Genomic DNA, 18,157 nt, shown 5'->3' on the forward strand with positions numbered 1-18,157 from the left:
CTAGGGATGTCTTGATGAAGGCTAGGAAGTTTGCAAACCAATCCTGTGTCATGCGCTACTCTGCGTAGCTGTCTAACCTTCGCGTAGCTCTATAAAGAGCGTGAAGAGGCACGGTCTAGATCCCTTGTTCCTACTGTGTTATTAATATAGACCTGACTTAATTTTGTGGGCCCAATATTCTTATCAATTATTCAACATTTATAACAAGTGCGCACAATCATGCACTATAAAGAGATGCATAAAAATATAATAGATGCATAAACATACAGATCTAAGAGCATATGTACAATATTCTAGAATCAACTTATCTTTTATTAACTTCTGTTCCGTTACAATCCCAACTCTGCCCTGTGCACTCAGTTGCAGGGGTCTGCACACACAGCTACGGACTCTACCAGGCCTCTGCGCACACAGCTGCAGAGCCTCTTCCTATTCCTACAACCCAAGACTCAGACTTACAGACTCAGAGCGAATATCTCATTCAGAAACCCATATCACTTGAGGTCAACATTAAAAACTACTTTCTACACTTAGAGCCTCACTCTATTTATACATTCCCATGGTCCGTGGACTATGGGTAGGCCGATACATTCTATATTAAATTACAATATTTTAGGGCGGACAACCCTAGACCCTCGCACTTCGCGCCCACATTTCATGGGATCTTACATTACTTTTGACCAAAATTTGGGCTAGAAGCCCCAAAAACCCGCTATGGGGGATCCACTACCCAATAGGCCCCCAACATAATCATCGTGACTCGTCTCGAGTCACTCAGCTAGTGTGGCGACCCTTGCGTGAAATCCATCCAACTGTTCCTGTGTAGCGTGAAGGTCTGCAACTCACCATGCCGCCGTTGTCTAGATTGGCTCCCTTTCTACTTCAGAATCATCTGCATCTAACTTGATCCTCTACTGTGATGCTGGCTTCTAGTACCTGTGTTTATAGTCCCGCACCTCTGTCCAGCTCCTTGGGTTGCGAAGATTGTGCTTTGGTCAGTTAGTCAGACAGTCGGCCCACCCATGTAGGGCTTCAGGTGACTGCCATTTACTCTTCCTAGGAAGGGCTCTCCATTAAGTTTGACTAGCTGGACCACGCCTCCATCTGTGACCTCTTTTACCACATATGGTCACAACCAATGCATTCGAAATTTCCTAGGAACTTTTTTGAACTTGCTGTCATACAACAACACTAAATCATTTATCTTGAATGTACACAACTTGATATGGTGATCGTGCCAAGCTGTCTCATGTTGTTTCTATACCTGCTAATGGAATCTCGCCAGAAACCATTCTTCCTCAAGTTCTTCCAATTGCGTGAGCCTCTCTTCCAATGCTTCGCGGTCTGAGATGCCTATCATCGCTGCTATCCGTAAACTGGGTACGATGTATTCCATTGGCATGACTTCTTCCGTGCCATAGACTAACCTGAAAGGTGTCTGACCCATCAATTTCTTACATGTGGTTCTGTATGCCCATAATACGGCTGGTATGTGCAAGTCCCAGTCATTTCGCTACGTGATACATAATTTGGTCAGCGTAGTCTCCAGAATCTTGTTAAATGCTTCTACTGTCCCATTAAGTTGCGGATGGTATGGCATACTTTGTTGATGATACACCTGGAACTCCTCAGTGAGTGCACTAATAGTTTCATTTAGGAAGTGTGTTCCATGATCACTCATTAAAATTTTCAGGCATCCAAACCATGTCAACACGTTGTTGAACAAAAATTTCACAACCATGGTAGTCATGCAGTCCTTAACCGGCTATGCTTCGGCCCATCGAGTCAGGTACTCTGTTGTGGTGATGATGTAGCACACACCCATCTTGCCCTGAGGTTTGATTGACCCCACAAAGTCTATCGCCCATTTTTCAAATGGTTGCAGTGTCATCTGTGGATTGAGTGGCATCTCATCCCTTCATGATGGTTTCATAGTCTGTTGACATACGTCGCAGGCCCAACAGTATGCTTTCGAATCTTGATGTAGGGTTGGCCACCATAGTCTGGTGCGAAGAATCTTCTATGCCATCGCTCATCCTGCATAGTGTCCTCCTGTAGCCCCCCCATGTGCTTCCATGAGGATCTGTCCTCGTTCAAATTCAAGTACATATCTTCGTAATATCTCATCGTTTCCCATTTTGTAGAGATGCCCCACGATGACAGAAAAATCCACCGCGTGTACCACCAATTCCTTCTTCTACTGGACTGAATATCCCTGTGGCGTAGTCCCTCTAGTTAAGAAATGAATTATATCTTCGAAGTGGCCATCTGCGACATGTACTGCAAAGAGCTGTGCATTAGGTATTCCTTCCTCCAAATTTGTTGGCTCCTCCCCGGTCTCAATTCATGGTAGGTGATCTAGTCCTGCATTTAGGTGTCTCGACTTCATGATTACCTCGAAGTCATATTCTTGAAACAGCAATAGTCATTGGAATATGCGCGCCCCCAACACAAGCTTGTTCACTAGATATTTTAACGCGGAATGATCGGTATACATCTTGAAGTGCCCCCCAAGTAGATAGTGGCGGTATTTATGGAGTGTGTATACCATTGCTAATCCTTCGCGCTCAGTAGTAGAATAATTCTTTTCTGCTTTGGACAACCGTCAAATCACAAATGCGATCGGGTGATCCACACCTTCAGCGCCTTCCTACGTAAGTACATCACCCAGCACGATACACGACGCATCAACATGTACATGAAATTCAATGTCCCATTTTGGGAAGACCAAAATGGGAGCGGATGCCATTTTTTCCTTGATAACATCCAAACTTTTCTTACAATCATCATTCCAACAATATGTAACGTCCTTTTTCAATAACTACTCCATTGGTGCTGTGATTTGTGCATAGCTCTTAATAAACTTTCTATAGTAACCAGTGTGCCCCAACGTGGTGCGTAGTTGTTTGACACTTCGTGATTCTTCCAAATTGAGAATAATGGCAATCTTCATAGGGTCCACCATCAAGCCTTGCTTGCAGACCACATGGCTGAGCATATTTCCAAAGGGGACAAGGAAGGTGCATTTCTTAAGATTTAGCGCAATCTAGTGTCATCGGCAAGTATCCAACATCAACTGTAAGTTTGCTATATGGTGTTTAACTAACCCAAATACACTACAATCATCCAGATAGACCTCCAAAAACTTGTGGATGTATTCCTTGAATGTGGCCACCACTACGTGTGAAAATATCATTGGCACGTTCTTTAGTCCAAAGGGCACAACGATGTATTGAAAATAACCCCATTCGGTTGCGAAGGTTGTCTTATTCCTATCTTCTGGCGCGATCTTGATCTGATGGTACCCTGAGAAACCATCCATGAATGAGTAAGCTTCTTGTCCACCAACATTCTCCAATACTTCATCTATAAACAGTGTCGGGAATGGATCGTGAACATAGGAATTGTTAAGCTTCCTGAGGTCTATGCAGATTCTAATTTCACCCTTCTATTTTTTCTCTTGTACTACCATAGGACTCACCCAGTCTCATTCTTCCACTAGTTCAATAATTTCGGCTGCAAGCATTTTGTCTAATTCTTCGTGGACCTTTTCTTTATACTTCAGATTCAAATGGTAAGGTCGCTGCTTAACCGGCTTCGTGTCTAGTTTCATAGTGATCGTCATCACCCCTAAGTCGCCAATGATCTCCTTTAAATCTGTGATTTTGGTTTGGAACAAATCTTGATATTCGCGGAGTAACTCGGTGACCTTATCTACTGTAACATCATCCCAATAGTCCCCAAGCATAGCGTACTTTGGTTCTGCATCTATACCAATGTTTACCTACTTTGTATTTAACGGCGCAGTGATGTTGGGGTCCTCAATTGATGGTCCTCAAACTTCGAGACACCCTTCAGTTTCTAGAATATTAATGTTTCGGGGGTCGTCATCATCCTCGTCTACTTGTACGTTATAAAATTCTAGGGCACTACTTAACTGGGTCGCCCATTCTGGTTGAACTACTTCCTGGGGTTCCTGTGGTATTTTGAAGATGGTGGCTTTCACGGCTTGCAATGTGTCATCAACAGTATCTAACCATCGGTCTTCAAATGCGAATGTTAACAAAAATCCCTCGCGCAAAACATCCCACTCGCCCGTACCATGTCGGAGTTCCATCTCGGTATACCAATTCATGGGTATGACATCCATGGTATGATAGAATAAGTGTACCCATTCAGGCTAAGGCTCTTCTCCATAGGCCTTGGTCCATTTTGCAAGGTGCGTGCACAGGTCATTGTGTCCCTTGTATTTATCTACTAGCTGTAGTTCTGGTTTCCCAAATCGTAGCCGCATCAAACTCTTGCAGCCGTGCCAGTTCTCAAAATTTCCTTGATGTGTTCCCCACCAACGCACAGGTGTCGCACGCAACACCCACTTCAATGCATCAAATCATTGTTGCTCTAGTACTGCACTCTCAAACTTGCTCAAGAATTCATCCACCCCTGTCAATCCATCATATGTCGGTAGATCTCGGGCCCGGGCTGTTATGCAATGCAGTGATTTAGTCATCATGTTACAATTCAGCGTTGTCACTTTCTTCAACCAATTGTGCCACCATTCATCTTCTTCTTCTGAGTCCGAGTTGCAGGAACTTGCACGCTCCCACAAGATCCTTCCATCTATAGTCAAATTCAACCAATCCTGATCTCACACAGTTATCTTGTAGATACAGTCTATCTCATTGTCACTTCCATCGTTGCGCACAGGTTCAGTGTAGTGCACTCCTTCGGCTGGGTCTAGCGGAACTACTACACGTAGGGACGTTTTCTCGAATATCATCTTATACTTCTTTAGATTGATGACTCCATTCATTGTTTAGTAATCTTCGGCAAAATCACATAATCAATCTTTTGTCGACGCGTTTCGAACCAACCAGTGTGGTTCATCGTCAGGACAAGTTGAAGAACTGATCTGGCTAAGCTTGATTAAATAGAGTGTGCAGAGACCCCAACGGTTATATTGCAACGGCTAATTTTGACCTTATGATCATAGTCAAACTAATAATTTTATTATTAACCGAAACCTACTATTATTAGTTAATTGAATATAATAAATATAATGTTTAAATATAATGGTCATTATATTTATTAAAAACCTATATTTCTTATTATTCCTAAATTAATTAATTCCAAATAAATAGTATTAAATTTATTAATCTTTAGAATTTAGTTACAATGGTAACTGCATATTTATTTAATAAAAATTGTTTATACCTAAGGATCCAATGGTAAAGATATAATGGTTATTAATAAATTATGGTAAATTAATAATGGTAAACTACATATAATAGTCATTAATAAATTATATTATTATTCCCAAATTATTTAACTATAAATAAATGGTAATAAATTACTATTGTTTTTAGAATCAAGTTATAATAGGTAAAAGTTTAAATCCAATAAATATTTTAATTTAAATTTTTTTTTTATTTTTTTTTATTTTTTTATTTGTAAAGGCCCATTCGAAATTAAAATAATAAGTACTAAACAATAATCTATATTTTCTTAGTAATTTATAGTTCTAATATTATTAAAATAATAAATAGTATTCTAGTTAAATCATTAATATTCCTAGAATGTAGTTAAGGTAAATGCCATAATTAACGTACAAGTTTATTAATAATAGTATATTTATTAACCTAATGTTATTGGTATATCATATACTCTTCTTAATAACTTCTTGTTTATCATTTAACCTTAAGGGTCATTAGGTAAAATTGGATTACCTCTTATCATTAATTTAATAATTTATATTCATTAATTAATCAATAATTATTTACTAAAATTTTTATTAAAATTAACTATGCTATTAGTTAATTATCTTATCACTTATAAGGTTTAGAAAAGGAAGGCCTTTATTAATTCGATATAAGGAAATCAGTTAAAAGTAAAAATCACTGAAACAATCTAATCTAATTCTAAAAATACCCCATACTAATACCTCAAGCACTCCAAATTAATAAGACAATCCCGCCAAAACCAGAACTTGAGGAGAGGGAAGACAGAAACCCTAAGACGGAACAAAGAGGGAAGGATGGAGGCTAGGACGCCAAGGCTGGGACCCAGCAACTGCTAATCTTCCAGCCATCATCCCTATTAAGATTGTTCGGCCTTTTCTCAATCTCCAGGGCCTCTCTAAATTTACGATGGTGAAACTGCGCAACTTTGGCAATGACTTGAGCATCTTCTATACAAACATGATGCATCGTCTTCCCCGCATGCTCAGCCAAGGCTGAGGACTTGGTCCTACCATGTCTTAAGTCAGCCGAATGCTCACAGATCCGTTGATTGATAGAGCGACCAATCTCACCAATATAAGGGTTCCCACAGGAACAGGGAATGACATAGACGCCTTTCATGTCCTTAGGGTCAATAGGGTCTTTCACAGACCTAAGGGAGCTACGGATAGTGTGGAGGGGTCTAAACGTTGCGGGCACATCGTACCTCCTCAGAACCCTCGCAATCCTATCTGTAGTCCCTTGGATGTAAGAAGGTTCACACCCAAGACATGGTCTTTGGGAACCTTTCGGATTGAAAGGTTCGGCTGACTTAAGACATGGTAGTACCAAGTCCTCAGCCCTGGCTGAGCATGCGGGGAAGACGATGCATCATGTTTGTATAGAAGATGCTCAAGTCAATGCCAAAGTTGCGCAGTTTCACCATCGTAAATTTAGAGAGGCCCTGTAGATTGAGAAAAGGCCGAACAATCTTAATAGGGATGATGGCTGGAAGATTAGCAGTTGCTGGGTCCCAGCCTTGGCGTCCTAGCCTCCATCCTTCCCTCTTTGTTCCGTCTTAGGGTTTCTGTCTTCCCTCTCCTCAAGTTCTGGTTTTGGTGGGATTGTCTTATTAATTTGGAGTGCTTGAGGTATTAGTATGGGGTATTTTTAGAATTAGATTAGATTGTTTCAGTGATTTTTACTTTTAACTGATTTCCTTATATCGAATTAATAAAGGCCTTCCTTTTCTAAACCTTATAAGTGATAAGATAATTAACTAATAGCATAGTTAATTTTAATAAAAAATTTAGTAAATAATTATTGATTAATTAATGAATATAAATTATTAAATTTAATGATAAGAGGTAATCCAATTTTACCTAATGACCCTTAAGGTTAAATGATAAACAAGAAGTTATTAAGAAGAGTATATGATATACCAATAACATTAGGTTAATAAATATACTATTATTAATAAACTTGTACGTTAATTATGGCATTTACCTTAACTACATTCTAGGAATATTAATGATTTAACTAGAATACTATTTATTATTTTAATAATATTAGAACTATAAATTACTAAGAAAATATAGATTATTGTTTAGTACTTATTATTTTAATTTCGAATGGGCCTTTACAAATAAAAAAAAAAAAAAAAAAAAATTAAATTAAAATATTTATTGGATTTAAACTTTTACCTATTATAACTTGATTCTAAAAACAATAGTAATTTATTACCATTTATTTATAGTTAAATAATTTGGGAATAATAATATAATTTATTAATGACTATTATATGCAGTTTACCATTATTAATTTACCATAATTTATTAATAACCATTATATCTTTACCATTGGATCCTTAGGTATAAACAATTTTTATTAAATAAATATGCAGTTACCATTGTAACTAAATTCTAAAGATTAATAGTAATTTAATACTATTTATTTGGAATTAATTAATTTAGGAATAATAAGAAATATAGGTTTTTAATAAATATAATGACCATTATATTTAAACATTATATTTATTATATTCAATTAACTAATAATAGTAGGTTTTTGTTAATAATAAAATTATTAGTTTGACTATGATCATAAGGTCAAAATTAGCCGTTGCAATATAACCGTTGGGGTCTCTGCACACTCTATTTAATCAAGCTTAGCCAGATCAGTTCTTCAACTTGTCCTGACGATGAACCACACTGGTTGGTTCGAAACGCGTCGACAAAAGATTGATTATGTGATTTTGCCGAAGATTACTAAACAATGTTATGGATCACAGAAGTCTAAATTCCCTAATAATTTCCCGACTCCATTCATATCAGTGGCCCAGTCTATTCCTAGCAATGCAGGACAAGGATTGTTGTCATCAACAATCTCTATCACTTCAAAGCTCGTCTGTGCGCTCGCGCTTTTGATATCCACTATTACCCCTTGCAACCTCTCGATGGATAAGATATTTTGTTGGTTTTCCATCCATAATTGAATAGGGGACCATTGCAATGTGGGCTACCCATGCGTTCCCATGTCTGCTTTGGTAACACATTCACGTCCGAACCCAGGTCTAGAATTACTTGATCCATTTCATATTCTCAATCTGCGCCATTAATCTCATCTCCCTCCCAGTGCGCAATGTATGCCTTCCTAGTTTTTGGACTATGCGCGGTTCCCCTGACCCTATGCACCTAGTTATCAACTCCTGTAGTCCTTCAACTGCCTTATTATTGTGCAGCAATTTCATGCATGTCTCTAGAAAGGTAGTTAGCATAGAACCATCCATCTCTGTCTTTGGTTGATCCTTACTATCTGAAGTAGAGGCCTCCACGAAGCTCTTCTTAGCTTCCATAAGAGTCTCCTTTGCGCATTCCAAGTCAAACTCAGGTTCCTTTGTAGGAGCCTTGCGAACCCATGTATCTTCCTATGGCTGCTTCCCCATATCTTCCCCTATGGTCGCGCCACTTCTAAGCATCATGTTCATGTTGGGGTCTTCTTCACGTGCTTCAGACCTCATCATTTGGATATTCTTAGTCAGAGTAGGCTGTAGTACCCCTTTCTCGGGCATCCAGGTGATCAACGTAGGAAAATCTACCATTTCGTGATCAAACCGAGAACAATACGAACAAGATATTCTCATTGGGTTGGTACAATCGCGAGCGTAGTGCCCTGGTCCTCCGCAATTGTAACAAATTAACTGTCCATGACCCCTTCCTGGCCCCATTCCTCCTCGTCCTCGACCTCGTCCCTGAAATCCAGTGCACACCATCCTCGCGGCTAGGTCGAGGCCTTGCGTTTCCATCTGCATTCTATATGCTGGGGTCCGCTCCATCATTAACTCGTAGCTGCGAAAAGTATGCTCGTCGTGGCCCACATATCTACAAAAATTGCAAAATAGCTGTTGGGGAGTTTATGTATACTTCTGCAACAAATGACTATTTTCTATTGTGTGCTTTCCTTCCACCTGATAGATCATGCACAAAAGCATGGGTGTCATACTTGGCCCTGCCTATGCCTCTGATCTCAATGACATTGGTCCCCCTCCTACCAAGTAGTTCGTGAATACTGGACAGTGATCCTTATCATGGCCCTAGCCTTTACATTTTATGCACCACACTTCTTCACGTGCCTCGAGCTGGGGTGCCCTATCCTGCTTCAAGATTTGCATTTCCAGGAAAATATTCTAAAGCTACGCGTGAATTTTTTGAACTCCCAATCCCAGATCATGTATCGGTGTTTCATGCAACCTCATTGCCATTTCCAACGCTTTAGCCTGGGTTGAAAGCTTTTGTTGTGACAGCGCCATCCTCAGATGTGGTGTTAGAGATGCCACAAACCACACACGGTGCTTCACATCTGTTAGCGTCATATTAGCCTCACAGATTGTACTCTTCAGTCTCTGATCTAGATCCTAGGGGGTCTCACCTGGAAGCATCGCGATCTCTTTAAATCTGATGATTGACTGTGTCTTTGATTTCGGCTGGCTAAATTCTTTGTTCAACGCATTCTAGATCTTCACTATTCTTGCATTCGAGTGATCATTTGAGTGCTTGACATACCACGTCAATGCACATTCTTGCAGCGCGCTCACCAATGTGACCTTCTTAATGTTATCATCCATGACTCCTTGTGCTTCCCACACTACTCTTACCATGAACCAGAATTGGTCTGGATCCTCATTCCCTACTCCTCTAAATAAGGGTAGCTTGATCGTACTCGCCATGCTGAACCGTGGGGCTGGTGGAGGTGGGGTGGGTGAAGATGGAGGTGAAGTAAGTGAAGCGGGTGACAGCGTAAGTGGAGGTTATAACTGCGGAATGCACTGCCTTATCAAACTGGCCGCACTTCTCGGAGAAACCCGAGCGCACTGTTCCTCGCTCTCTCATGAAGGTGAAATTAAGGGACTGTTTCCTAATCCTTCAATACCTTTGTATATCTTTCCACTCCGCATCGTTCCAATCATTAATGTATTTGCATAACCCGCTTTTCACATAACAACATCTTAATCCAGGTATTCAGGGATTTAATGTACCTACCTCGCAGTCCCTTGAGAAACGTTGTTCTGCTTCACTATAGCTCACGGTTGTGTCTATCGCGAACTCAGTGATAAATCCCCCTATTATCTGGTCGAGCCAATGGTCCACGGCCTGCGTGATCTTATCTTCTGATGCCTCTAGCCTGTGCACTAACTCCAGAGTCCACACTATTGGTTAATCGAGCTTATACCTTCCTTGGCTGTCAGCTAGCCTCGTGATCCACTTGTACAGTTCTGAACAGAAGGATGCGAAGAAGATCTCATGGATTTCTGTATATACGTAGCGATCCAACCACCTCTTCTTAGATATCTGCGGAGTTCTATTTTCCTGTGTCACGAACTCGTGAAGCTTCTGATCCAACCAATCTTCAATTTCCTTCTTCGTAGGATTCTAGTGTTCCGACATCAAACATCCCTTAGGCAGATCCTGGTCCTGGCAACACAACCATTTTTTGGCTTATTGCGGCCTGACCCAGGTTCAGAAGTGATTTAACCAAACAAATCCTGAAACTACCGGCCCTTTTGGCAACATTCTGCAGTGCGCGGAATGAGGTCTCACCCGAGGTAGTATGGGAGGGTGCTAGAACTAGTTTTCCATACCCTAGGGATGTCTTGATGAAGGTTGGGAAGTTCATGAACCAATCTTGCTTGCCGTACTGCTCCATGTAGATGTTTGACCTCCGCGTAGCTTTGTAAAGAGCGTGAAGAGGTGTGTTCTAGATCCCTTGTTCTTATTGTGTTATTAATATAGATCTAACTTAATTTTGTAGGCCCAATATTCTTATCAATTATTCAACATATATAACAAGTGCGCACAATCATACACTGTAAAGAGATGCATAAAAATATAACATAAGCATAAACATACAGATCTAAGAGCAAATGCTGAATATTCTAGAATCAAATTATCTTTTATTAACATCTACTCCGTTACAATCCCAACTCCTCCCTACGCGCTCAGCTGCAGGGATCCATGGACACAGCTGCGGACTCTACTAGGCCTCTACGCACACAGCTGCAAAGCCTCTTCCTATTCCTACAACCCAAGACTCAGACTTACAGACTCAGAGCGAATATCGCATTCAAAAACCCATATCACTTAAGATCAACACTAAAAACTGCTTTCTACACTTAGAGCCTCGCTCTATTTATACATTCCCGTGGTCCACAGACCATGGATAGGCCAACACATTATATATTAAATTACAATATTTTAGGGCATACAACGCTAGACTCTCGCACTCCGCGCCCGCATTTCATAGGGTCTTACATTACTTTTGACCAAAATTCAGGCTACAAGACCCAAAAACCCGCTATGGGGGGATCCGCTGCCCAACAAGTGGCCACCAGGGATCATGATATATGGGGTCATTAGTCAATTTTTAAAAATTTGGTAAATCAAGAGAATATAAAAATGGATTATGAAGTCAACTAAATGGGTCATAGGCAAGAGAAGCCCCTGAGCAATCGTGTGGTCCCCCCATATAAGGATTAGAATGATGCACCTGCTAGTGATGAAAAGGATTTACCCTGACATAAGACTACTACGGGCTAGTATGACTAGTAAATTAATGTTTCCCCCTAGGGTAAGTACCACCAGAGAGCAAAGGACCCCCAAAAACATGTCTACTGATAGGGATGTACCCAAGGATAAAAGAAGGAGCACTTTGCGAAGTAGGACCAACATGACATCATCTGACATCAGACGATTGTTGCCCCTCCACCTATCAAAATCCCTCCCAATGTTTAAATTTAAATCATGTTTCCTACTGAAAATTTCTCCCATCGTTCGAGATGGTTTGCGTCGATGTTCAACCACTAAATCAATCCAAGGCTCCTGTCAACGTCATTCTCTAGCTCTCATCCGATCAACTAGGTAAATTTCCAGTCTCCCCACTTGTAACTTGTCTGTATCTATGTTAAAATTGAAGAAACCATCCCCAAAGACCCCCAAAGCCTATGAAGTCAAACCCTCCTCCAACATCGATCCACTAATGGACATTGAGATGTAGATTTTAGACCCACCCTATCCTTACCACCTGTCAGACCTTTGGTTCGACATGTATGGCCACCATGTTAGGGGAGAAGACCCATTCCAAGTAGTTAATTCAAGGATATATTATCAAATTGCACCCTATTTTTATTATTTCCCCAAATTTATTTCTTGGTTGCTTTCATCGTACATTGAGAAGAAAAAAGTTTCATATCTTCTACCGAAGCCAAATTCTTGGAGGTGACCCTGGAGCTGATTTAGAAATCTTTGTTATACCGATCTTCTCCTAAGCCCCATAAATTCACCAAAAACACCTTATTTTACAGTTATTTCGATCTCTCAAATAGGGAACAACCAACCTTCTTGCAAATGATTCTGGCCCCTGGCTACCAATCCTTGCTTGTTACTTAAACCTTCCAAATATCTACATTTACAGAGGAAGTAGAACCCATCCTCACTGTAGTTTCCCTTATGTTTGGAGAATATTATGCCACTGTTTCTTCTAAAGCCACTTTAGGGTTTTTGAGAGAGATGATGCACCCAGGACATTTATTTGATATACCTTCTTTCCTAGCTGATTTCATCAAATTCCAATTGCACCACTTTTCTAGCACCTCATTCTTTAGTTATTGTTCCTTAATGTTTTATTTGTTCCTCTACACTCATGTTGATCAATTTGAGCACCTACGTCATAGTCTGATGGCCCCAAACAAGTAGATGATGTATATCTTCGATTGGGATGTTGTTGTTAGGAGGAAACCAGACAATGAGGGCTATTCCTAGTTTATATCCTCTTACATGGCCATTGCTTATGAAATCATTCGTAATGTCTCCCCCCCAAGGATCTTTCCCCAACAAAAAGAGATCCTCAAGCTCAATAAGGACATTAGAGTGGGTGACTGGTATTTTTTGAGGAATATACCGAGATTAGGGTTTATGGATGTGAGCTTCCTCCTTATTGCCTACCTATGTTCATGCCAATGAGGATATTTTCCCTGGATTTTATTAGATAGAGCCTGTGTTAGGGTCCAACCCTAACCCCTTTATTTATGTAATAAGACCAATGGGCCAATTCATAGTCATAGTTAGTTAGAGAGTAAATAAAGCCTGCATTAATAATTGTAAGTGGTTGACTCGCATTAGAGAAAAGTGACCATAGTTAGTTGTAAACTTGCCATAGTTAATAAATAAAGTGGTTAACCCGTGTTATGCAAGGGACCACTATTAGTTAGGGTTTTGGATGTCATTTAGCTCTAAATAGTCTGAGTTAGTAAAGGAAATATCATCGAGTCTTATTCTAATCGAGCTTTTCTCTACTAGAGGTTGCCCCCTCGAAGAGGCAAGTGAACATTGAATCTATTTTTGAATAATAAAATACTTATTGTTTTTCTCATTTTATTCTATGTTTTGGGTTATATTTCTTCTCATTTCTAGTATTTTGGAATTTCTCACAAGTCAAGAGCATAACATGTGGTCTCAGAGAACTTTCTAGGGCCAGTTGTACCTCCAATTTTCGCAGAATTTTCTTAGGCTAGATACATGTTCTAGCGTCTTTAAACCACAAGATTTATCGTTGAGCACATAAACCCGCAGATCTGTGGAGGCATGCACATAGGAACTACAAAAGGTGGTAACACTTGTTGGACTCCCTTCGAGTAGTAGTGCATTAGACAGAACCGTGCATGGAATGCACTTCCATGTACCCTTGGGTATATCGGAAGCCCCATAGGCTCACCTGAAACCTAGCCTTAGATAAGCCATTGGCCGTCTCGCTGCTACAGTACACTGAGAACATCACTCGAGGAGATTACTCATGCATACGATAGGGTAGTCAGGCAGTACGACTAAGGGTACGATTGATCCTCCTTAGTTAGCGCCCTGAAGGATTGGGTCGAGTACTATTGTTAGACCCCTATGTATATTGCAATTTGTAGCACCTGCCACTCCTTTGTGACCATAGTTCACTCTGATATCTAAAGATCACCCGCTAGCTTATCTTCCAAATCAGATCCAACAGTTGAGGTTCTACCACCACAGTGAAAATTAGATCTAGAAATTGGGATTTTTTCGTTGTCGTACAAACCAGATCCAACAGTTGGGGTTCTCCCACCATCGTGAAACTGACATTCAGCAATTGGGGTTTCACAATGCCGATCAGAATCTTTGTGTAGTGAGGCTTGCTGCTACTACAATTTGGGCCCTATTTTCGCAAGAAATTTAGTAATGGTGGCACTGGCATTGTTGGCTTGTATGGGCCTGACCTAGGTTCAGAGGTGATTTAGCCAAGAAAATTCCGATACTACTAGCCCTTTCGGTAATAATCCGCAAAGCGTGGACTGACGTCTCACCCAAAGTAGTATGGGAGGGAGCTAGAACCAGATTTTCGCACCCTGGGGATGTCTGATGAGTTTCTGTAGTTCCGCAGTTTGACTGTGTACGCACGTCACTACGTGCACCTATTAGTCCCTCGCAACCTGTGATGCTGATTCCGCACAGCCCTACTCGGGGCGCGACCCGTGTTATACCCTAGTTCCTTGCTATTTAATATATTATTACCCAATTACTCAACTTATTTCTATAAGACTAGTGATAATTAATAGCATATCCAACAATCATATCAATGTGCACGATAAATAAAATAGTATAAATGTAAAGAAGGCAATACACAAGTAGATACATAGAAATAGGAATCAACTTCTCTTTATTATTCTTCGATCAAGATTACATACTCGACACCACCCTGCGCACTCAACTACAAGGGTTTGTACTCTCAGTTGCGGACTGTACTAGACCTCTTCGCACTCAGCTACAGAGCCTCTTCCTACTAGTACGATCCAATACACTTAGACTCTTACTCTATTCTTGAACCATGTGTATTCATCTATCTCTCCAATTCCTTCTTCCTTACAACTTAGAGCCTCACTCTATTTATACAATCCCATGGTCTGCGGACCATGGGTAGGTCGACATGACATTACATTACTTTAAAATACTTAGGGCGGAAAATCCTATGACTCATCCTATACTTTGCGCTCTATAGCAGATGAAGCAATTCAACCTTCTCAACATCACGCAACCATTTTCGCGGCTCTAATGTTGTGATAGGCCCCTCTGTGCTTTGCTTCATGAGGCTTTTCGTCTCTAAGTGTGGGCACTTCTCACTGTCCACGAGGTCCCAATCTTCAAACTTCATTGTGGGCACATGGCCCAGGTGTGAGCCCTCAAACACAATTCCATCAGGGAGGAGCGGGGTCTGGAGTGCGCTCTTAGTGGCATCTAGATCCTTTGGTATCTTAGTTTTCCCTTTCCGCGGAGGGATGTACTCGGGCAATTTCGCTACAGAGCACACCGGCTGGATGTCCTCTTCCATGTCTTCTGCTTCCTCTATCTCATCGATGAGAGCTTGTAGGTCCTCCTCCTCATCATCTGTCTCAATGGTGACAACCTTGCCCTTTTCTTCCATTGAGAGTTTACCGAACCATGGATTCCTTGGGGACATGCGAACTCATCCCGCTACCTGCTTATCTTTCTTGGGCTTCAGCGTCCGAGGTGATTTTGGCATTTCCAGTGTGACCCCAGTATCTCTGGGAACATCATGTACCATGGGGTTCTACGCGGCCTCGTTGGTGGTTCCTTCTGCAGAGCCCAAACCTATCCTGATAGCCGTCATCCTGTTTGAACTGTCTGTGGTCGTTCGCGAACTTCAGGGCTCAAATGTTGCTCAATGCTGTTACACAAAAATATCGTCACCATGATTATTTGCAATCAGTATGGGTCTATCATCACTTGTACTGTCCTCCTAAGCAAGTCTAAGACCTCAGCTCTTCAAATCAAGCTTTAGAAGTGGGAGAAAGACATTAAATATCAATGTAACTCTGGTTCCGCACTTTCTCTCATGGTCACCTGCGGTCCCGCACCTTCTGTGTACAAAAGCTGCATACCTACCCGCTCTGTTCCTAACGGTGTAGGTGCGGATCCCTGTGAAAGTTAAAAGGCGCAAGTTTTATCTTAAAAAACTCACTTTGGGTTAATTCTAGAGTTTTCTAGAAGGAATTTTGACGTGGATTGTTCGCTCTAAGGTGGTTCATGCATCCCAAAAGAGAAGGAGCTAATCCCTTGACTAAAGGAGCTATCCCTTTGAAGGAGGGCTTTATCCCTTTGAAGGAGGACCTAGTAACTTCCCTCCATTGCACTATAAATACAGGCATTGGGGTGAGGTCTAGAGAGGTTAGAAGCTGAACATTTTGAGGGTAAATGCTGGTGAAATTGAGACTCTTTGGTTGAGCTTGAGAGGAGAGATCAGATACCTCTTGGTTCCATTAGAGAGTGAGTGAAACTTGTCAAAGTAGAGGAGACATCTTGTTGGACCCTGGGAGGAGCTTGTACAGCGTCAAGGCAAAGGTTGTAAGGTTCTTCTTCTTTTGAATTAATACAATCAAACTCATTTTTCTCAACAAGTATCTTATGTTATTTGTTTCATGGACTCCTTGACTTTCATGTTAAACATGTTTTATGCAATTGGTTTTTCAGGTGCTATTTAATTTGTTTGCCTTGTTTGTGTTTGCAGATTCGCGAAAAGGAGCTCATTTGGATCAAAGGAGCGAGGGAATCCACAAGCTTGCGTTGGACCAAAGGTAGGCCCTAAAAACACTTGTTTGCTATTGTTTATTAAAGCATATTTAGAGAAAGATAGTGTCTGGTTGGTTTGCTTGTCGTTAGGTCTTCTTTAGATTCTAGGAAGGTCTATCTTGTCTGCAAGATCGACTCATTCCGTGCGACAAAATGGCTACTCCGCTGGGGACTTGATTGTTTTCTTTGTCTATACTTTGACCTGAGAAACTGTATTTTCTGTTTCTGTTTTTGACTTGATGATTGTGGGATTGGGTGAATTTAGTTAATTTTGAGTTAGTTTTCATTTTTCATAGTTTTGGGAGAGGTACGCACCCTCTGAGTTAAGCACAGTGCGTACCTGTACGCACTTTTGCTTTGTGCACAGAGCGTGGACGCACCTGTGTAAACAGGTTTCCATCGTACCCTGTCAAAAATTTGAAAAATTTTAAATTTTTCTCTTTTTTATCAGTTTAGAATTTGTTTATAGGTTTTAGCCATTGCCCAGACCTGCTTGTTCCCTGTCAAAAACTTTCCTTGGTTTAATTTCATTAGCATTAGGGTTTTAGGTGGAATTCCTAGGAATTTTACTTGTTGGGTTTGTTTTTCGTTTTTGGTTGTGTAGTGGCTCTGAGCTTAGAAGCCGTAGGGACCTCAGATTACCTTGGTGTCTACCAGTCTTCTTATGAGTCTGACCATTGATGAAATCTCCCCTTGTTGAGGAATCCGCTTTGAGTTTTCTCATTTCAAAATTTCAAAAAGCTTGTAGTTGAAAGTTTGGAATTTTCATTTAAAAAAAAAAAGAAAACGAAAGATTGGTTGTTTTTTTACTAATTGTGATTCTGCATAAATTAGTCCTTAGCTCACATTTAGCTAAGTAAAACATCCTCAAAAAGACTTTTAGTAGGCTTTGACTTCAAGTAGCTTTTTATATAGTTTGTAGCTCTCAAAGTTAGTCATTTTCATTAGTTTTGAGTGTTTTATTTACAAAATATAAAAAAAAAAAAATCTCTTTTGGAAAAGTTTGTCTTTTGTAGTGATTGAGCGCTTTGAAAAGAAAAAGGGAAAATTGTGTGAAATAGCTAGTTGTCTCGTCTTGAGTGCTTTGGAAAGGAAAAGCTCTTCTTTTAATTTGTTTAATTGAGAAAGATTTGTGTTTACAAAGTATTTGCATTCTCAAACTCTTTCTTAGTTTAGAAGTTCATCGAAGAGAAAATATTGTTTAAATCATCTTAGGTGCATCTTTTTAGTGATTTTGAGTCGAGTCTTTACACCACGAGTTTCATCTCCGCCGCCTCTTGA

Source organism: Pinus tabuliformis, chromosome 5_1 (assembly GCF_031772625.1).
Source record: "Pinus tabuliformis cultivar Carrire ecotype Pingquan chromosome 5_1, CPIR1, whole genome shotgun sequence".
NCBI lineage: Eukaryota > Viridiplantae > Streptophyta > Pinopsida > Pinales > Pinaceae > Pinus > Pinus tabuliformis.